Genomic DNA, 23,019 nt, shown 5'->3' with positions numbered 1-23,019 from the left:
GGACCTATGAAGTCATACTGGGGAAGAGATGGATGTCCCACAAGGATGGGGGCTCGGGTCTGCAACCAGATGCTGCTCCCTGCGCTGGCGGCTTCTGCGAGACCTGGCCCCACATGGGGGGGGGCATGCCGCCTGGTTAAGGTAGGAGTTGGATGGCCAGGGAGGGCCTTTGGCTCTGGGTGGGAGACTAGACCGGGTGACCTTTAAGCCTACTTCTCTTGCTTAGATGCCAAGAATCTGTTTCATCGTGAAGATTCTTTGGGGAGAAGTGACATCAAATTCCTGACTCCCTCCCTCCCTTCTTCCCCCCCTCCCTCAGTGACCATTTCTTGAGCAGCAGCATCTAAGGCACTGTCCTGGACACAGTGACATCCGTGAGGGAAACCACCTGCCATCACAGAGCTTGCAGCCTGGCAGGGACAGGACATCAAAGAAACATGAATAAGCATGGAAGGGTTCTGGAGGGACAAGATGGATCTTGAGAGGGATTGCAGGGAGATGTAAAAGCGAGTAGTCTACTGGTTCATTGCCTGATCCAGGAGAACTAAGAAGAGTAAGGTGGGTCCCTGGGGGAGGGGGAGGTGGAGAAGTAAGGCACCAGAGAAAGACCCCCCTTCTCTCTTATTTTACCAGCCAAGTCTTCTAGGGAGTCTGACTTCTGGGTTCAGCCGCAGTCAGACCCGATTGGGCTCCATCTCGGGGAAGTCCTGCTGACGGTGCTGGCTGCCGTATGCGGTGTGGCCCAGCCAGGCTGGCAAAGGCTGAAGGGAGGCTCACCTGACTCTTCTCTGCCTCAGTTTCTCCCCCAGAAGGAAGGGAGCCAAGACACGCAACTGGCTGTGCTCCCTCGGGGATTGAAAGGACTGAGCGAAGTTTGGCAGAGAGCACCTGCTTGTTGGAACGGGGCTGCTGAGGAAGGCACGGGCTGCTCTGTCTAGGGCAGCATGGCCGTGACTCCAGACCTGCTCAGGGCTCCACCTTGCTGCTCGCAGGCTGGCTCCCGCAGACGGAGCGCGGCCAGCCCGTTCCCGCCCTCGAGCGGCCAGAACCCCTAGCTCCGGAAGCTATTCGTGGGAAGCAGCTCGGGCCTGTGCTGGGTCTCTTGGCCACAGCGGCCCTCCTTCCTAGGGAGTGGGGTGCGTGAGGACAGCGGCCTGCCGCCCCTGCCCTCTCAGACCCGGCTTGTTGTGGTTCTTGTTGATTTTGGTGTTTATTTGATTTTTAAAGATTTTATTTTTTTAGTTATTTATTTTGGGGGAGAGACAGAGGTGGGAGGAGAGAGAATCTCCAGCAGACTCTGCCCTGAGCGTGGAGCCTGACTCGGGGCTCGATCTCACGCCCCGAGATCATGATGTGAGCTGAAACCAAGAGCTGGATGCTCAACTGACTGAGCCACCCGGGAACCCTTGATTTTGAAATTGAGATATAGTTCACTCACCACAGAATTCACCATTTTAAAGTGCAAGTCAGTAGTTTTTAGTGTGTTAGCAGAGTTGTGCCACCAGCATCATCACTCATGCCCAAACACCTTCATCTCCCTGAAGAGAAGCCCCGTACCCATTAACGACCTCCCACATCCCTCCTCCCCAGGCTGGCACCCACGTGTCAATCTATCTCTGGAGTTGCCTATTCTGGATACAAGTGGGTATGTGGCCATTTGTGTTGGGCTTCCTTCACTGAGCATAACGTTTTCTCCGTTCACCCACATCACGTATGAGTAGGTGATTCATTTTCAATGCTGAGTAATATTCCAGTGTATGGATATGCCGCATTTTGTTTATCCATTTATTAGCTGATGGGCCCTTGGATTGCGTCCATTTTGTGACTATTATGAATAAGATTGCTGTGAATATTCATGGACAAGTATTTGTGTTATTGGATATTTGCATATCTTCTTTGAAAAAATGAGTATTCAATGTTTTTTTTTTAAGATTCTTTTTTTAAAAGATTTTATTTATTTATTTGACAGAGATAGAGACAGCAGAGAGAGAGGGAACACAAGCAGGGGGAGTGGGAGAGGAAGAAGCAGGCTCCCAGCGGAGAAGCCTGATGCTGGGCTCGATCCCAGGACCCTGGGAACACGCCCTGAGCTGAAGGCAGACACTTAATGACTGAGCCACCCAGGCGCCCCTGAGTATTCAATCTTTTGCCCATTTTAAAATTGGACCATTTGCCTTTTTGTGGTTGAGTTCTAGGTGTTCTTTATGTATTCTGGATACTAGATAAATATCAGATATTTTCTTCCATTTTCCCACTCCCATTTAAAAGAAAGTGGATTAACCTCTCACTTTCTTTGTAGTGTCCTTTGATACAAAAAGTTTGTATTGGATGAAATCCAGAATGATATCTATCATTTCTTTGTTTCCTGGTGCTTTTAGTGTCTCATGTATGTATAGGAACATGTGTATGAATATGCACGTCTATATTTATATGCATATTCATGTGTGTATGAACATGCTTGTGTATACAAACATGCACATGTGCACGAACATGCACGCCCACACGAACACACATGCGCACATGAACATATATGTGCGCACAAACATGCATATGGGCATGGACATGCATGCGTATCAACATGCATGTGCACACGGACACACATGTGCTCATGGACATGCACACACATGAACATGCATGTGCTCACAAACACACATGTATGAATGGACACATGCACACGAGCAGACATGTGCGTGTGAACACGCGTGCACATGGACATGTATGTGCACACGAACATGCAAGAACGAGCATACATGTATTTACAAAACACATGTACACATGAACATGCATACACTCATGGACACGGATGCGCGCATGAACACGTGTTCACGAACACACACGCAGGCATGCACGTGTGCACGAACATACACGTGCATATGGACACACATGTGCATATGAGCACGCCTGTGCACATGGACATGCATGAACGAATGAACATGCATGTGCGAATGAACACACATGTGTTTGGGGACACACATGTGCGCATGAACATGCATGCGTGCAGGAACACATGCATACATGGACGTGCATGTGTGCATGAACATACATGTGCACGCGAACATGCATGGGGTATGAACATGCATATGTGCGTGAACATGCTTATGCATATGAACGCACATGCGCATATGAACATGCAGGTGCACATGGACACACATGTGCATATGGACGCACACGTTCACATGGACCCATGTGCGTATGGACATGCATGTACGTATATATATGGGTGGCTCAATGTGTCTGCTTTCGCTCTCTGGAGAAAGCTTTAGGGGTGGGAAGCCTTAATGCCTCAAGCTTTCTCTCAGGGAGCTGGTGCACATGGGGGTAATGGGAGTGGGCCGCCGAAAAGCCAGAGGAGGGAGCAGCCATAGGCACGCAGACTGGACCGCCTGCAGAGGTGGGGCCGGCAGGGGCCGTGACAACCCCCCTGAGCCATGTGGATAATGAGGAGCAAAGCTGGTTCTTGATTCCAGACTTTCTGACTCTGCCTGAACATTTCGTCTTGTCTGAGTCGGCTCAGGCTGGATCTGCCCAGGGCTCCAGGGGCTCCCCCAACCACTCCTCCCTACAGTCTTCCAGGATTGCCGGGGGAAGGGCTGGGGGCACGGGAGCAGGAGGGACCAGAGGCTGTGCGCTGCAGGGAGACAGGACGTGATGGGCAGGAGGAGCTGGGTGGGCGCCCCGTGGTCCCTGGGGAACTTGCATGGAGTGCTATGAAGGCCCAGCAGCACTGGCCACCCTCGCCCTCGTGTGCATGCGTGTTGTGCCAGCTTTCCTCTTCTGCAGATGAGTCTCTGCTGTGGGGCTGACTTGTCGTCAGAGACATAGACGTGGGCAGTCACTCATGTAAAACCCTGTTTGCTCCCGCGGAGACGCACTTTCTAATTCATCCATTGGTTTGTAGAATTGGAAGAGGCTTCAGAGGTCCAGCCTCCCTCGACCTCCAATCTAGAACTGACATATCCAATCGTTGGGGACACGCACTTGAGGGCCAGCCCCACCTCTCTTCCCGCAGGTGTGTGTGATCACGCAGGTCCCTGCTGTGCCAGCTAGCCAGTGCAGACAGGCACTATCCAGAGTCCATTCTGCATCCCGTTCCACTCCTCAGAGCCGAGCCCACCGGGGCCTCCTGCAGAAGGGATAGTTGGCCTCCGGTGGCTGGACGGGGGCCGGATGGGGGCCCTGGATCGGGAGCCGCAGTACCTACGGCCATCAGCATTCTTGTTACTTGTAGCGTCTTCTTTCTCATCGGGGGTTGAGAAGATGAAATTCTTAGAAGGTTGTCACTGCCCAGTAAGAGAGCGACCCCCTGTCGATGAGCGGGTAGGTGTCCCACCGAGTGTGAACACGTCACTTCATGGAGGATCCAACGTAAGGTGGACAGAAAACGTTTTGTTTCTAGAACTGAGTGTTTTCCCAGCTCTTGATGTGAGTGTGAGTGTGCAGGCTTGCAAGGGAGACGCACCTTAATCACAGAAACCTGTGCTGGCTGCCAGAGCCCACACAGAAACTAGCATTTGGGTGCAGTCGGTCTTCTCTCCACGGAGAGGCTGCTGGCTTGCTGTGTCTTGCGGGGCCAGGGACCGTCAGGTCTAAGCGCGGAGTCTCTGGCCCTCAGAGAGAAGCTTGCCAACCCCCACTTCGTGAGGCAGGATGGGCCACTTGCTGGCGAGCGGCCGTCGAGCACCTGCTCTGTGCGGGATGCTGTGCGAGGCGTGCGCTGGTTTCCTGGGAGTCAGTGAGTCCATCAGATCTGCCTGAGGCAGGACCAGTGGGTTGTCCCACTGACGTCGGTGGGTTGGCACAGGTCTTGGTTCCAAGCGATGAAAACCCACTCAAAGTCGTTGAGACGGAAAAGGGAGTTTGTAGCTGCCATGACTGGGCAGCGTGGGGACAGGCGCCGTTCTCAGCAGTGCTGGGGCTCCGCACACAGACGCGGGACCCACCCCTCACTCGCATGTGGCTCCTCGCCACCTGGCGGCATCGCTGGCTCCGCAGCTCAGACGGTGCTGGTGCCTACAACCGATTCCGGGGGATTCTTCTACACCTGTCACTCCCCAGAGAGCAGAGCTCTGACTGCCCCAGATGGGACAACAGCCTGTCCCCAGGGCAGGGCGCAAGACCTGGGCTCACACGAAGTGGGGTACACAACTCCTCCAGGAGAGACTCGGAGGCACACAGAACATAGCCGTCTGGGAGGACGGTGTGGAGGGGGGGATCCCCACATCGGAGCCACCACCGCGGAGCCAGAACAGAGAGCAGCAGCGGGAGCCCAGGGGCGCACGTCGGCCAGGCCGCTGTTGCACCCTCTGTTCCAGCCGGAGCAGCGGCAGCCAGTGGCCTAAGCTCCAGGCAGAAGCCAGCCAGCCGTTTAAGCAGAATCCTGGTGGTGATCTTCTTTGGAGGGGAGAAGGGACGGAGGAAAGGGCAGATCTCGAGCAAGCCGGGCTGTATTTTACCGGCAGTTGGGGGTGGCCTGGTGGATGGACGCCCTGCCGGGCCCCCACTCCCCCTGCCTACTCCTGACTGCTTCATACCAAGGAATGTTCCAGAAGATTTCTATATGGGCACCTACATTTTTTTAAAATGCAAGAAAGTCCTCGGTGTCGATTATGATAACTGCTTCTCTACTTTTCTTCTTCAGATCATTTGTGGAGTTTTTGCTTCTGCTCGACCTGAGAGCGGGAGCCACGTCTCGCTCAGCCCTGAAGTCCCGAGGCTACCGTGGCTCTGGGCAGCTGGTGTTTGCTCAGTCAGGCTTGAGCTGAATGCATAGGCTGGTGGGTGGCTCCCACATTTCCCTCCAGAAAGGAAAGACTTTTAACCATACGTGGGGTTGATGGAGGGAAGCAATCTCAGACAGTTCCTGGCAAACATTAGCACAGATACCCCAAACGTGGCAGTTTGGGTTTTAATGACTGCTGGTGCCTAAGCAGACATTCTAGGTGACCGGGGAAGCCGTGGTTCACAGCGCTAGGATGCTATGCACCACAGTCTGCCCTAAGCACAACGTGAAGTTGGTGAAACTCACCTTTGGGCAATTTCTACCTTTCCTGGTGGAACCCCACCCACCTGGCCTCGCTTCTCCCCCGACACCCATCAGCATCCCTGAGCCCCTCTTCCCACGCCCCGGAGATCTTGTCTTTTCTCATTTCTGCTGTTGCCCGTCACGGTATTAACAAAGGATGCAGGTAAAGCAGTAGGGAAAGCACTTTGTTCCCAGCGCTCTCCTCTGGAAAGTCGTCCCCCCACCACACTGCAGGGACAGCAACCCCAGCCTGGGTCCTCTGAGGGTTCATGTAGGAGGACCCGCCGTGTCACAGCATTCTCCTGCCGCACTGATGTGCATACGTCTCTCTCCTCCACCTCCTTCCAAAAAAGATCGGCGGTTAAAGGTGACTTACAGTAAAGACAGAGATGAAAGGAAAACAAGGATAGAGAAGAGATGTAGCCAGATTTGGGTTTTTTTCACAAAATCACGCAGTAGGGTCCTGCCAGTTTGTAAGGGGCAGACTATACATTTTACTTGGAGATGTCAGTAGCTCACGGATAGAGGCCGGCCTAGCAAAGATGAACCTCGAATGCTTATGAGAGAGCAGAGCTGTTTCCCCGGAGAGGCCCAGCCCTTTGAGAACCGAGCGTCCCGGTCTTCGGCCACGTCCGGTGACATCCCCAGGGACGGGTCGGCAGGGCAGCCCCCTCTTAAGCCATGCCTGTTGGGGGAAGGGAGCATCCCAAGCCCACTTCCGTGTGGGAGGGAGGCTGTTTTTAAGGTCTTCATTTCTCTAGAGCTGTGACAAGTTTGGGGACCTGTCCTGAGAGGAACCAGAGTTTATTATTCACATTCGCCTCCCCACGGACGTTTGCTTGTAACCCTGAAATCACTATTCCGGGCGCTGTCGTGGTCCCAGCGGTGGCCGGACAACACCTGCTCACACAGCAACAAGTGCCTGTCCGCGGTGTCCCCGCGGCATCCTCTCACACCTGTGCACAGTGTGTTGGCGTTCGCTCGTTTGAAACAGCCCCGTCCAGCAGTCCCGCGCGCAAGGAGGCCGCGATGGGCCTTGTGGGGAAACTGTCTGTGCTGAGTGACTGGATTCAGGCGTGAGTGGCGGTGCCGTTGGCCCTGAGTTCAGGGTGAGTGAATCAAGGATGTGTACTCACAACGGTGCCTTAAACAGAAACGCACAGGAGACCTGGGTGTGCATGGATCCGTGAGGAGCGTGTTGCGAGTGGAGGCTCTCGGGAGCCTCAGGCCAGTACTTCCGCCAGGAGCGGGGCTCAGTCCCTGTGGCCCCGTGCTCGTGGACACTCGATAGGACATAGTGGCCACGAGCGTGAGCACTGCCCTGACGTGCGGGTGGGCTTGGCAGCTCTCTTGAGCGGAGCGCCCGCTGCTGTGCCGTGGGCCACCTCTCCTGGCGGGCCAGCTGTGCTGCTGGCCTTTCAAACAGGCACCCTTTATTGTGACCACGTCCGGATCACAATGGCATTTGTTCGTGATGGGATAATGGGCCTTTGCTGGGTGCGCCGTGGCTGGTCGAGGCCGTGTGCTGACTTCTGCCTCAGATGCTGTCACCTTTACGGGGGTGGACTTCCTGCTGTCCAGGCAGTCTCAAATGGCAACTTCTGACCTTCCAGGCCCGACAACAAAAGGATTTTCATCTCCCAGAGGCTTGCTCACCCCAGGCCTGCCCTGCTTTGGTCACGTTGCTTGGTGACCTTCAGGAGAGGGCCTTGTGGAAGTCTGGGCATCGAAGCCCACTTGCACCCGGGACAATGGAACCCCAAGTGCCAGATTTTCTCAATACGGGCTTTGCTCTCGGTCCCATTCAAGACCTGTAGGAGGCTGAAGTATACTGTGTCGTAACCAGCGGGCCTTCCAACCATGCGGAAAATGCTGTGTGGTGTGGGGAGGGTGCCACGGCCGGGCCGGCGGCTCTGCTGACCCTGCAGACACGCTCCAGCTCTCCCGCAGAAGCGTCAGGAGGGCATGGGGACTAGGGGAGCACCCGGCCCAGCTGGCAGTGCCCCTGTGGTGAGCGGCAATTTTCAGGAGCCCGGGAGGATCTGGGCCCCTGACCCTCCTTGCAGCTTGCGGTGGCTCCCGCGGCCATCTGTGGAAGCGTTCACGTCCACGGTGCCCGCCCGGCACACGATGACACAGCCGTGGGGCGGAGGGAGTGCCACGGCATAGGGGAGGGTGACGCCCATGTCTGAGCAGGCTGGAAGCATGGTGGCGAGACCAGGGCGCTGGCCGTCTGCAGGCAGCGGGGGCTGGCAGATCCCTCGGACAAATAGCAACTTTCTCTGCATCCAAGTCACGAAAGGGTGCATGTCCCAGCTGTGTCCTGAGTGCCCACCAGAGAGGGGACGGATTTCAGCAGGACGGTGCTCACACCCAGGCAACTGGGTAACAGCTGACGAGTGCACGACGCCTAGATTTCAGGCACAGTTCCTCGTCCCGCCGAGTTTGAGCTTTCTCGTCCACGAAAGGGCAGCTCAAAGCCAGCCCTGCTCCAAGCCGCGGGGTCAGCGATGGCCCAGGCAGCCTTTCCAGCCTCTTAGTGGGAGCTCACGGCACACGGCATTCCCTCTGCAGACTGATGCCAGAATGTTCCTTTATCTCGAGGACCTGAGCTTGCTTACAGCCGGGAATTCCCGGGGCCCCCCTTTCGGGCATTAACGCATCTTCTATGACAAGTTAGCTATAGGGAGAGAAGCAGTGGAGGTGGCGGTAGGGACGGGGCAGGGGTCAGCCACGTGTGGGACAGCGGTGGCCTCGTGAGCCCCCCCAACATCATCCCGTGTGTCTTGTGCCCACTTTCCTGAGAAGGAAACCAAGGACACGTAGCTTTGCGTTCAGCTCGTTGGTGGCAGGGCTGAGGTGAGACCTGCGCTGTCCTGTCTCGGTGCAGAGCTGCTGCCGTGGACTCGTGGCTGAGGGCCACAGAGGGCTCATGAGGAGGCAGACGAGGAACGGGGTGCCCTCGGCACGGAGGAGGTGCCCGGCCCCCAGGGAGTGGCACGGTGCGGGCCGTGGAGTCCCTGGAGGCCGGGGTGGCCAGACCGATGGCTGTGACCGGGGAGCCTGTGGGGCCGTCCCTGGGCTTCACCCTGTTGAGAGCAGGCCAGAGGGGGCCGGGGGGCGGGGGGCAGGTAGCGGGTCAGGAAGGAAGAAGGAGCGGGCAGCCTACTGCTTCCCCTGACACCTGGGCTTGGTCAGAAAGCCCTTTGCTTCAAATGGAATGAGGGGCCGGGGCTTCGGGCGGGGTCTTGATGGGCCGATTGAGCCGCTCCTTTGTTCATGGAGGGCTTACGAGCATCTTCCGCGTTCCAGGAGTGGCGGCCAGTCACGGGTCCAGGAAGTCAACAGAACAGACAAGGATCCTTGTATCTTGTGAGAGGCAAACACACAAATAAGTATAAACTCATGGCCTATTTGTGCTGATATGCGCTGTGGAGCAGGCCGCGGAGGAGGGGCGCGGGATGGGTCACTGCTGTAGTTTTAAATCATCCGCGTGGGGTGGAAACCAACAACCAGCCCAGCAAGGAGGAGCCCGAAGGGCTGAACGGGGCCCATGCCTTTGAGGACCCTGCCGTGGCCCCGAGGGGAGGAGGCGCCCGGAAACACCGCGTCTCCATCGGGCGGCCTGGGTCATGCACGGGGGCACTTTGTCACTCACGGGTAAACTCGTGCATCACTCAGGGTTGGGGGTGTTGTAGGAGTGGTGGGTGTCTGTGCTGGGGGGGCCCAGGGGGTCACAGATGGAGCAGCTACAGGGACAGGGAGTCGCGGCAAGCCCTCATCCGGCACTCATGCTCGGGGAGAGGAGCCTGGCTCCCCGGGCGCCCGCTCAGGGCAGGACACGGCCCAACACTTCACCCGTCGACCCCTTCTTCCTTGTGATACTGGAAGTGGGCGTGTTAATCTAGGGTGTACAGATGGGGAAACTGAGGCTCAGTGTGATAAAACTGGGGAGTGCAAAGTGGGGGCCAGGAAGCCAGTTCCCGCCTGAGCCTGGGTGGGGGCGTCCTGGGTGTGTCCCGCGCCCCCAGAGCCCCTTCTAGAGAGTTTGTCCGGGGAGGGCGCTCAGCACGACTAGTGCACAGACAGGGACCTGAGTCACAGCCCCTCCACGCGGGATGAGGTCAGTTATAAAAATATCCGGAACTGGCGTGGGGCGGATCCAGGAACAGACGCGTCTTCTCTCCTGCTCTTGCAATATCGGATTGTACAATTATAGCTCCCCAGAAGTTTCCTGGTGTGCCACAGATGTCAAGCGGCAGCACCAAGATTAATACGTTCTTTAATGACCGATGCCGGCTTTGACCTTGCAGTGAAGGGAGTGTTCTCAGAGCACATTTTCTCTGTCTACTTTGCTCCTCTTGAATTTTGAAATTAACTCCTTACTCTCACGCAGACAGTTTTCCAAAGGTGCTTTACCCCTTCTTTGCACTTGGAGCTGGAGTGTTTTAGAGCGAGGGAGAAGTGGGGGGACGTGGGAGGGGAGAGGGGACGGAGGGGTGGGGAGGGAGGGGAGAACCAAACTTCTTACTTAGATTCCTGGCCCTTTCCCCAGACAGCTGGCGGACTCGAAGACCAGCGGAGCCCCTCCTGGAGCTCAGGTTCACCTGCTGTCCCTCGAGGTCCGTGTGAACCCGGTAGCCTGAGGGTCCTTTCCGAAGCTCATTTCCCACTCAGGGTGGCCAGTGGTGCCTGGGCCGTCGGCACTCCAGTGACACAGGGTGGGGGGAGTGACAAGATCCAAGGGAAGTGGGGGCTCCAGGGTGGGAGCAGGACGCGGGTTCCTGGGGCTACAGAGAGGGGCTGTGGTGACAGTCTCTGGTATGACACGACTCCCTGTGTGACCTAGGGCATGTCTCTGGGTCTCGGCTGTTCAGCTAGGAAGACACCTGCCCAGGCTACTCCGCAGGCTCTGTGGGCGAGGCTTACACACCCCAGGGGACATCTGTGAGCAGAGTCTGTGCTGTCAGCCATTAGGATGGTCAGTGTGGTCCACAAGGCAGCTGGCATTTTGCCCAGGGGCTGGGCCACGGTTGACGTGGTTTACGGGACGGTCCCCAAGCGTCACTCCCTAACCAGATGACAGTGGACAATCGCTCACCTTCTCTGGGATGCGGAATCATGACAATACCTGCTTGCTGTATGTGCTGACCTTCTGGGGACGGAATGCGCTGGTGAAGGGGGCAGGTTCAGAAAGGGACAGAGCGGCAGGGAGGTGAGGTGTATTGAGGAAGACATGGGGGCGGCACCCCTTGCTGAGGGGTCACCCATCTGGCTGCATCCCAAACCCCGGCTTCTGGCAGAAAGCCACTTTGTTAGAGCCGGGTCTTGGGGAGGCGGTGTGTTGCCTCTTGGTGGGTTTAGGGGACACGGAGTCCCATTTCCTTAGGACTAAGGTTGACACCTGGATGGGGCTGGTGTGAGTCTGTCACCCCAGGCACCTGGCCCTTGCGGACGGGGCCGGGGAGCAGGTGCTGGAGAAGTGGGTAGAGTATGTGGAACAGGCAGGGAGCTATTCAGGGACACAGGGGCGAAGCCACCGTGGCAATGGGGGCACGGGGTCTGCCGGGAGTCTGGCTTGGAGGGCGCGGGCACATGGGTCCCTCCCCTGCCTGCTCCACGCTCCCCTGTGCCTGACGCTCTGCCCCTGCTTACCTGCTCTGGAGAGCTCCCTCTTCCCCTCCGGGCTCCTCTCCACCCCACCAGCGCCTCCCCCCCACCTTCTGCTGAGAACCCACCGATTCGTATCCGTAAGTGCACCTGCTGAGAATCACTTGTGACTCCAAATATTGGGGTGCTTTTGTGGTCATTCACACAGGTGCCCAGAATGGTGAACGTTCGGGTCACCTGACACGCAGGCTTCCAGCTGAGCTCACAAAAGCTGACACTCTGCATTCTTGCTTCAGCTCCCATGCTGAAAACAAGTGGCCTTTTTGTGGCCTTTTTGGTGCCACGCTTGCTGCATTTTTGTGCTCTTTGCAGTGTCGAATGGCCGAGGCGACTGCAGCACTGGGCGCTGGCGGGCGCTCCCGAGCCTGGGAGGCCGTGATGCCCCTTGTGGAGAAGGCACTGTGTCCAGCAGGCCTGGCCCGGGCATGAGTCCCGGTGCTCTGCCCGGAGCAAGGACTTAGCAGTGAAGCCACGGTATTTATCAATAAGGACAGGTGTCTTCAAACAGAAACACGTAAGACAGACTGTCTACTGATCTGTTGACAGAAGGACCGTGAGCAGAGGCCCAAGTCTCTCCGGGAGTGATGGCTCTGTGCGGTGAGGTCATGGCTCGCAGTGAAACTGCCTGAGCTCGGTTTGGACCAAACCAGACCCGAGTGGAGGGACGACGGGCAGCAGGGAGCAGAGGCCCCCGCGGACTCACTCGGCGAGGCCCTTGTGCTGCCCGGGGCCAGCAGGAGCGAGAAGTGGAGGGGGTGCAGGAGAGTGCGAGGAGGCTCTGAGCCGGACCCCCAGCTTCACATACCGCTGTGGCCACTCACTGGTCCACCCCGGGGAAGTCGCTGTGGTCTCTGTGCCTCGCCCTTCTTAGCTATAAATTGGGGTATTGACTGCCCCGCTGACGGAGGGGCGCTGAGCAGTTCTGAGCTCAGGAACGTGAACGCCCAGCACCCCAGCTAGCACGCAGACACCACCCCAGGCAAGAGTGCCGCCAAGCCACGTGAGGGCGGGTGGGGGAAGCAGGGCTGCCGGGCCCCCGAGCCTGTGGCGGGTGAGAGGCGTGTTTGAGGGACGTCGGGGACCGAGGAAGCAGTGGCCTCTCCTGCCCCCCGTCCTCATTCCCAGCTCAACGGCGGAGCTGCCGTCCTCGGCCTTCTCCCAGGCCGAGGTTTTATTTCCGGACTTTCTCGGCCAGGGCAGGGCACCCTCAGCTGTTACCTCTAGAAGGAACCTGCTTATGTAACTGTCACCGTAGAAAGGGGATCCAGAGGGCGGGGATGTGCCTGCCGGGAAGTGGGGGGACAGTGACGTGTGTCCGGGACCCCCACTCCTGTCGGGGCCTCAGGCCACCTGAGAAAGGCTTTTAAATTTAGGGCGACTCGGATGGTGAGTTTCTAAGAAGGGGTTAGAAGACCTTGAACAGCGGCTTCTCCAGCCCTCAGCAGACCCTCCAGTCGCCCCTCTGATGGGGGAGACTGGCCACAGCTGCAGGGTGCTTTTCCCAGGTGGCGCTCGGCCCTTGTGACGCGGAACCAGAGGCTGGAAGGGGAAGACGTCTGCCTCATGACGCGGGCGGCACAGACCCGCGACTCGGGACTTGGTGCTCCCAGCGCAAGCAGAGAAAGACCCTGGTCAGAGGGCTCCCTGAGAGTCCGGCGCACCATGTCCCCTACAACCGCTCCGTCCGCACTTCTGTCGTGAGCAAGGGGCATTTCCACGGCCGTGACTGAGGTGCTGCAAACCCCGTTCCAAGGCAAGGGCGTGGCCATGACCTCAAGGGCGCTTGGCCTGCAGAGGCTCCGGCTGGGCCTGCGGGCCTCGGTTTCCTCCTCTGCCTGGGTGATTTGCGGGCCCAGCCTCCCTGGCGCACAGTGTGGCCCCACTGCGGAGTCCCAGCAGACAGGACATGGACAGGATTGAGGTGTCCAGAAGTGGGCGTTCTCCTTCCACCGCCGGGTGAGCTGGGGATGAGTCCACAGAGGATGCGGAGACATTGCCGCGTCCCGGAGTCGCCCCTGCTGCGGGGGGAGAGGCCGCTTGCACTGTGCGCTTTGTGTCTGTGAGCTCGGCCTCGCCTGCTCTGATGAACGCACCCTGACGATCGACGGGGAAAGATTCTAGTTGCCGACTCCGTCCTCATTCTGGTCCGCCGCGTTTCCCCGTAAAACTAGCCGTTCGAACGGGGATGGTCTCGCGCTGGGACTCCCACCCAACTGGGTCTCGGAGGGGGCCGTGCAGTAGAAAGACATCATCGCCACGCGTGGTGTCCCCTCCCCCGTGGTCCCGGGGTCCATGGCATCAAATGAAGCTCCTGGGACTTCCTTAATTTAACACTGTCCCCAACAGGCTGGAGTTTCCAAGCAGACCTACAAGACACCACTGCATTGTCACCCATCACAGGTCAGTTAGTTAATAAATGGGTGATTAGTGTCCCTGGCTAATTGATAATTAGCCTCATTAACATATTTGTTAACACCGTAGGTCTAATTGTCCAAAAGGAAATGCTGTGAGAAGCCAACAGGCCTCTCGCTGCCTGGTGGGTGTGTCGGCCAGAGTCACCATCGGGGGACACCTGAGCCCTGCTGTGTGGCGGCTCTCAGTCTCCAGCCGCGAGAGCGGAGCTCCTGTCCTCGCGGTTCCGAGCGGGAACCCGTGTCGGGTCGTGCTGTGGGCCCTCTGGTACCCGCGCGTACAGCTGAGCTGGTGTCTGCTTCACGACCCGACCGTTGTCTTAAAACGAATGTGCTGTACGCTTGTGAAGGGCCGTTCACCCTCGTGGGTCAGGACTCTGCCGCAGGTGTCAGCCATGGGGGGGCGTTGAAGCTCAGTGAGGCGCCGTGAGCTGCCTTGCTTCTGTAACAGGCTTGCGGGGCTGACCCGTGTCCCCCGAAGTCCTGTGTTCACGTGCTGACCTGCAGGAGCTCAGGTTGGAGACGGAGGCGCAACGAGGGCGTACAGGTGAGCCCTCCCCAGTCTGACGGGCGTCCTCGCAAGAAGAGGAGGTCAGGACACAGACACTCAGAGGGACGGCCAGTGAGGACGCAGGAGAAGATGGCGGTCCACACACCGGGGGGAGAAACGAACCCTGCCGACACCTCCATCTTGGACTTCTGGCCTCTGCAGTCCTTGGTGACGGCAGACTCACACAGGCGCTGGTGTGGTTCTGTCTCTGACGGCACCGCTGCACGCCCTCTTCCCCAGACACCCCGGTGTTCTTACTCTTCCTGAACAGCCGGCTGTGCTCTCGCCTCTGCAGGGCCTTTGCACTGGCCGTGTCGCGTGTCTGGAATGTTCTTCCCTTGGCTGCCTGCATGGCCCTCTCATGTGCTAACCTCGTGCTCGCTCTGATGTCACCCACTCCAGGCCCACCTCTCCCTGCTCTTTCTCCGTGGCAGACACCGCCGTCTATTCTTTATTCGTGGTTAACTTCTCCCATGAGAATGGACTCCGCTGAGGTGGGACTTGGCTCACGGCCGAGTGCCTGGTGCCCGCAGCGCGTTCACCCTGTTGAACGAAGAATGATGCGGTGAGCCTGTCACACGGGAGGTGGGTGACTCCGCCAGGCCTTCCATCTTCGCCCCATCTAGAGAGAATGTGGCTCCTCACTTCGCCTAATTGCTATGGATGGCCAGGGTGAAATGGGACAGCACAAGCGGGAGCAAGGTTCTGGGACATTGCACCTTCCCTCTTTCTCGCCCCACCCACGCCGCAAGGGAGGTAGGGTAGTGTACGGGGGCAGGTGCCATGGAATGTCCCACGGTCACCGGGCTTCACCTCCTGTTCGCTCCAGCAGCCCGCCGAGCGCGCAAGGCCGTGGCGGTTCTGGTGGGGGTCTGGAGTTGCTGTCTTTGCAGAGCTGGCCCGGGAGCTCAGGCCACTGTCCTGCTCTGTTTTCTTGGGGTTCATAGCATGCTTCCTGTGATGTCCCCTATCGACAGCTCAGCCCACTCTCTCCTGGCTGCCAAGTTCAGGCTCCTCGTCTTCTTCCTCAATCCAGTGCACAGACTGGGATATCTGTCCCTGTAAGTGATAGCTTCACTGGGTCCCTCATTTCCCAAAAGGTTGGTTCCAGTCCGTGCCCCGACAACCCCCAGCTGACGTCCCCCCGGCTTCTAGGCAGCAGCGGTCTCCCGACAACAACGTCTGCTGTCGCTGCTTCTCTCCCTGCAGGACCCGCTTTCCGCCGGGCGGCAGAGGCTGCTGCCATGTTAGAGGCTGACTAACACTATTGGAAAAGGATTTGTTTAACTGAGAGAACCCGGAAACGCTCCACAGGCCTGGCCTGCCTTCCCACTCAGTGGGGCACGAGGGGTCGTGCCACTCCTCACGTGGTGGTGGCTTTCCACGTACAAGTTGCAATGAAATGCGCATGCATGTGACAAGGACCATTCACAGGCAGGCCCGAGGTCTGAGCAGAAGGACCCCCCCCCCGAACTGAGTCTCATGCTGTGGGTGTCCAGCTGCAGGTCTGAGGTCCTAGAGACAGACGTTTCTGGGGGGGGGTCATCACTCAGACCCACGCTTCCTTTCTCTCAAAAATCCCCCTTTATCCTGTGAAGGGCACGTTGTGGGTGTTTGGTGACGTTCTTCCGGAAAGCAGGCAAGAGTGCAGCGGGAGCTGACAGACGTGTCATTCGCCCTGGGCTGTGGGACCACGGGGAAATCCATCTGCTGGTGTGAGGCCAAGGGTTCCATGTGTGGCGGGAGGGCTTTTGGTGAAGACCCCTGGTTTGGTCCTGCTTCCATGGGTGTGGAGAGAAAGCTGGGCTCTCTGCTGCCCTGGACACACCCATTATCAGAAATGGCTTGGTCCTATCATTCCAGGTGTCCCCTCCCCCGGGGGGTTCCGGAAGATGTTCTGCACTCTCTGGGGGAGCCGAGAATCTAAACTGGTCCGCTTGGATCGTGTCAGCGTTTTAGGAACGGAATACAGAGAGACTGAGTTCGCTCACATTGACCAAGCAGAGCACCCTCCAGGGTGTATCTGACCCTGCCTGCGCACAGTGGGTCCGCGGCAGTGTCGGGCAGACTGAGGAACAGGCGGAAGCCGGGGGGGGCTGAAGATGGGCACCCTTCCAAAGAGAAGAATCAGGCCTCAGCTCTCATCATCCCCTTTTGGAGCACAAACCGAAGTGGACAGTGACAGCTCAAGGCACTAACTTGACACTGTGAGTTATGTGAACGAGGCCTATTAGTTACTAGCCAACTAGGCCCATTAATGTTAACTAGACAGTGACAGGTCAAGGACCAGATGCTGCTTTCTGAAACTTGAGGCGGCATCGTCCCTGGACTGGCGGGGCCCTCACGTCCCTGTGGGAACGCTGGCGTGAGCGGAGCAGATAAGGTCTCTCCCAGACGCCCAGCACCGTGGGGAGGAAGCCAGCTGAGAGCCTGGACAACCGGGGGAATGGTGATGTAGGGCAGCGGTGGACGGCTCTGCGGGGAGCCTGGGACCCCTTCCACCCACACAACTCCACGCTCAGTGCTGCACCTGCCACTGTATAGACTCACGGCTGCAGAGCGGGAGGGACCTCTGGAAACTTCTGGCCGGTGGCCTGCAGCCCGGCTGGCTGCGTCAGGGACAGGGAGCACACGGCTGGGTCCACCCCAGCGTTACATCGAGAGGCTCAGGCGACACTGACGCGTCCAATTCACGGACCGGGATGGGACCCGCTAACCCGGGCCAACAATCCCATCTGGTGGACAACGACACGAAAGCTCGGAGAATTTCGGTGGTCTGTCTGGGGCTGGCCCTGTGGTTGCCCTCTTGAAGTCATTCTTGAATTCTGTGACAGCTTGTGTTTGGAGCTCGGTCCAGATTCCTCATAAGCTTGACCTGTGTGCTGCGGGAGGTCCGGGAGGAGATGCGACAGGTGTTCTTGCTCCCATGTGGACCCCAGGAAACCGAGACCTGACCCGGTCTGTGGCCCGCCTAAGGTCCACTGTGGGTTAGGGCCGGATGGCAGCCACACCCAGGTCTTCAGCCCCATTCCCTGTTGGAGCCAGCAGGGCTCTAGGGGGCGTGGCCCCCAGAGACGCTGTGGGAAGCTCGGAAGTTGCCTCCTTGGGGTGGTCACCCCCTGGACTGCCTGACTCCCCGAGACTCGCGGCCCGCCGCCGCTGCCGCCTCGAAGCCTTGCACCCCCACGGCTCCGCTTGGAGGCGCGGGGCTCCCGGACCCACAGTCTGCACCTGTGTGCAGGGCTGCTGGCAGCCCATGGCACATGGAGGGTTCTGTGCCATTCGGTTTCTCTTGGGTCTGAGATTTGGGACAAAAGGGCTTTGACAAGAGCCACAGAGAAGCCCAGCGTCTACCTGCACATCCGGCGCTCAGTCTTCAGAGCGGCCTCACCCGTTCCCCTACTCAGGGACCAGCCCACGGCGGTCGTTGGGGCTTCGCAGGCTGGCGTCGGTGGGGAGGCGCTCTGTCACCCCCGCCGCCCCTTCAGGGTGCCCTCTCCTCCGTGAACCGGTTGGGTTTATGGGGGCCTCGTTCACTCATTCGCTAGCTGGTTTGCTCAGAGCCGTTCACAGGCTGCTCCCCGTGCATGGGTGTTGGTGGAGTTCTGGGCGTCGAGGAGCAGAGATTAAGTCTCTGACCTCATCAGGCCACGTCTGCAGTTTGTCTGGACCCGACTCCCGGAGAGGCAGCACGGCAGTTAGGCAGTTAATTGTGCTCCGTGTCATGGCGTCGTGTCCTTCCTGCGTGAGTCACATCTGCCCAGCTAGGGGCTCAGCCCGGGAAGACGGGACCCGCCTCCTGCCTCTCCGAGGCCCCTGGCAGGTGCTTGCAGGGGCTGGGCGGGTGGAGGCAGTGGGGCAGGCCTCATAGGAAGCCTCGCTCTCTCTGAAAAAATCGATGTGACTTCATACCTCACCACGTGCTCATATTAGCAATTATTGGGAAAGAGTAAAAACAGAAATCTTTATTTTTTAATGGGACATGATTAAACTTTAATGACCAGTGACCTCATGAAATGAACGCCGTACAATGCAATTTACTCCTCTGTGCGCGTGCGTACCTTCTGGGGACACACAATTACATAATTAAGTATAGATTACCACAGGCGTGTCGTTACACATTTTATTATTCCTTAGAGACTTAATAGTAATACTCGGTATTTATATGTGCTTTTCATTGGATTATCTCCAATCACTTTACAAATATTATCTCATTAATCCTTTGCAGCAGTTTTGTGCATTTCCCCATTTAATGGATTAAAAACCACAACCTGCAGGGATTAAGTGCCAGGGTGAGCAGCCACAGTTTGCTCTCGTTCCCGGGACAAAGCGGCCGCCATTTCCGCCGGGAAAGGGTGTCTTCTCATGAAGTGGGAGCTGAAGGTAAGAGAATGATTTCCACGATCTCATGAGAGTAAGTGGAAGGGAGACGGTGCCTCAGGGTCTGGGTCTCTGACCTCTGCTCTGAGGGCTGTGCGGGGCTCTTCCCCACAGAGGGTCCTCCTCCTGCTGCTTTTCAGTGTGTGTCTGAATTACGGAGTGGGAGCCATTCATAAGATCCGTGCATGGACGCTTCTGCTGTGCGTGGCTCTTCCCCACAGAGGGTCCTCCTCCTCCTGCTTTTCAGTGTGTGTGTCTGAATCACGGAGTGGGAGCCGTTCATAAGATCCGTGCATGGACGCTTCCGCTTCTCGTATTCGCAGACGATGGCTGCAGAAAGTCGGGTCATAGAGCAAGATGGTACCCAAGGGTGTCACAACCAGTCTCTGGGCTCTTTGGAGATGAATTTAGTTGGGAATTCGGGGGCGTTTCTTGAGGGTTTGTGTGTGTTCTGTTCATTCCCCTTTATCCTTCATAGCCCTCCTGCTGGGTGCCCATAATGGCTCCGTTTCGTGGGTCGAATAACAGTCTGAAAATAGGAGGTAATTCACCAAAAGTCACACCAGCCGTGGAGTGGAGGGTCAAGGCACATTTGATTGACTCCAAATCCACAGCAGGGTCTGAGGAAGAGGGTCCTAAAAATCTAAATTAAGTAGAAAAAAACTGCGAACATTGAATTGTTTAGAATATAGCTTTACCTTCTGAAAAAAAAATTTCCTGACACCTTAAATCAATGGGATAGGATGCAGAATAAAGATTTTTCCCCCTTATCATGAAACATTTCAGGTTGGTTTAAAAAATTATTTCCATCCTTGTTCTCTGTAATATTCCTAAATTTCTTTCCACATCTGTAAATAGCTCCTGGGGGATTTGCTCATATCATGCAAGTTCAGAAAGGACTTTGGTGTCCAATGAAGACATTCCCAGAGCTGTTTTCCTATCCGAACAGCCCCATTTTCTATGAACCAAGTAAACCAAGATGAACGGCCATTGGAAATCAAGACCCTGGGCTGCGAACCCCACGGAGGACAGAGGTCACGGTCATCTCTCCCATCACTCACTCGGTGCACGGTTTGAGTGTGCGTTAGTATTTTTACAGAAGTAAACAAAATGTTTGGGGATTACGAGTAGTCCAAAAAGCATGTTTCTCACACAAATACTTCTTGTTTGCTTTTCTCAGTTTTACCATCAGGAAAATGGATGGGAGTCTTGTGTGACTGAGCTCATCTCAGTGCAGTTTGAAAATTATGCTGGACCCTGGGAATGAGAATGCCATGGATTGTAGTGTACTTATGTATAATTATCATTAATTTACCACTTCAGCTCGAGTCTGCATGAGAATATTAAATGCATCAGATCTTTATTTAATAGATAATTCATGATGGAGTTTCTTGAAGAAACAAATGACCTAATTAATTTGTGGATATTTGACCTTTTGGATTTTTAAAATTATTATAGTCACCTGTCATTTCACCTTGCACTGAAACAGATCAAAAGAAGGGATTGTGGTCAGGGAAGGCTGGCTCCCTGGCACGCAGATGACCTCCCTGAGGGCTTAGGGGGTCTGCCCCGTCCTGGCTGGGGAACAGCACAGGTGGTGGCCAATGAGTAACTGTATGTGAGCTTCAGGTCAAGGAAGGACCCGTGCGGCAGGCAGGTGGGCTGAGAAGGGGTAACATGAGTAGAAGAATTGGGTGCCCCTGGTGGGGGGCTTGTGCATCTTGGGGACATCTCAGCCTCTCTAGGCTTTGATTTCCTCATCTGTACAGTAGGTGGGTTAGGTCATATCAGATATCACACACTGGAACATTCAGGACTCATGGGCATGTAAACTCGATGACTAGCCTAAGCTGATTACTCTCTCTTTCTCTCTCCAGAGGACCCGGTTTCACTCTTGCTTTGCTTCCTCTGCTCCTGCCCTGTTGGTCCTCTTTCTGCTCCGTGAATATGCCAAACCTAAATCATACCCCAGGGCTTTTGCACATGCTGTTCTCTCTGTTCGGAACCCTCTTCTCCAGGGATTTCTTGGACAGAGCTCAGTTCGTCTTACAAGGCTTAGCTCAGTATCACCACCTTTGCTCAAATGCTGCCTCTTGGCTTAGGTGTCCCCCGGTCATCTGCTGGAAAGTGGCTCCTACGTTCACTAAATCCTTGTTAAATGAAGACTAAATAAAGGAGAAAATGAGGGTGTAGAGTCCACTACTGCATGCTCATTTGCTGGGTTCTGACCTCTGCGGCCCTGTTCGATCGTTGCCCCAGCAGAATGGTGACTCTCCTGACAACAGGCACCATGTGGGTCTTGTTCCCTGCTTCTCCCACTGCCGAGTCTCAGGGGCATGCAGTCGGGGCTCAGAAACCGCCCAAGGAATGAGTGAGCGACTGGACAAATGAGATGTCTTTACCTTCAAGAAGCTTAACGCTCGAGGGTGTGAAAGTGCAGACTGCCTGAGGCGGTATGCAGGAACACATCTACTTTAGAGGCCGGCACCTACGGCCTCACGTATGTCTTCTCTACAAAAGGATTCAAGAAATCACATATATTTTCATAGTTTTACCTTTTGGGGAGCACCCTTCTAGGTGAAACACAGACATGGTGGGAAACAAGCATGGGAATCTGCTTCAGGAGGCAGCTGGTTTCCACAGTATTGCATGAGGAGAAGGAAGTGAAGGTAGGCAAGGGTGGGGGCCGAGAACAGGACCGTGCAATCGCCAGGTTCCAAGCGGGCATTGCAGAACGGTGTGGAGGGCCTGACTGAAGAGGTTTTATTTCTAAATAAACCCTTTTCTCTTATTTCTCTGACCTGAGGTGCTCATTAAGAAAATCGGAGAATTCACGGTGAGGAAAAGAAGAGAACCAAGAACACTGGTAGTTGCAGGGGCCAGGAAATCCCCGCGAACACTTCACTTACTCCTTCCAGATGCTGCCTGAAGCATGTCTCTGCACAAAGTTGGGTCACTCACGACGCTGTTCAGAACCTGCTCCCCTTCACCCGTATTAGGATCAGGAGCACAGACATGTTAACTATGTTGATTCTTCCAATCCATGAGCATGGAATATTTTTCCATCTTTTTGTGTCTTCCTCAGTGTCTTTCAAGAGTGATTTATAGTTTCTAGAATATAGATCCTTTACCTCTCTGGTTAAGTTAATTCTGAGATATCATATGATTTTTGGTGCTATTGTAAATGGAATTGATTTCCTAAATTCTCTTTCTTCAGTCTCGTTCGTGTATAGAAATGCAACTGATTTCTGAGCATTGATTTTGTATCCTGCCACATTACTGAATTGCTCTATAACTTTTTTTTTAAGATTTTATTATTCTTTTGGGTTTTCCATATAGAGTATCATGTCATCTGTGAAGAGAGACAGTTTGACTTCTTCTTTGCTGATTTGAATACCTTTTATCCCTTTTTGTTGTCTGATTGCTGTTGCAAGGACTTCTAGTACTATAAGTTGAATAATAGTGGCGAGAGGGCATCCTTTGTCGTGAAATTCTCTGGATCTTAAGGGAAAGGCTTCAGCTTTTTCCCCATTGAGAATGATATTTGCTGTAGGCTTTTCATAGATGGTTTATGAGATTTCCGAGGAATGTACTCCTATCCCTGTACACTCTGAAGGGTTTTAATCAGGAAAGGATGCTGTATTTTGTCAAATGCTTTTTCCGCATCAATTGAGAGGATCATATGGTTCTTTTTTTTTTTTTTTAAAGATCTCATTTATTTATTTGACAGAGAGAGAGACAGCCAGCGAGAGAGGGAACACAAGCAGGGGAAGTGGGAGAGGAAGAAGCAGGCTCCCAGCGGAGGAGCCTGATGTGGGGCTCGATCCCAGGACTCTGGGATCATGCCCTGGGCCAAAGGCAGATGCTTAACGACTGAGCCACCCAGGTGCCCCCAAGAGAGGATCGTATGGTTCTTGACTCTTTTCTTGTTGATATGATGTATCACACTGATCGATTTGCGACTGTTGAACCACCCTTGCATCCCA

Source organism: Ursus maritimus, unplaced genomic scaffold (genome assembly GCF_017311325.1).
Source record: "Ursus maritimus isolate PB19 unplaced genomic scaffold, ASM1731132v1 scaffold_3, whole genome shotgun sequence".
In the NCBI taxonomy this organism is placed as follows: Eukaryota; Metazoa; Chordata; class Mammalia; order Carnivora; family Ursidae; genus Ursus; species Ursus maritimus.
The sequence above is the reverse complement of the archived record's forward strand: the minus strand, read 5'-3'. Positions refer to the sequence as shown.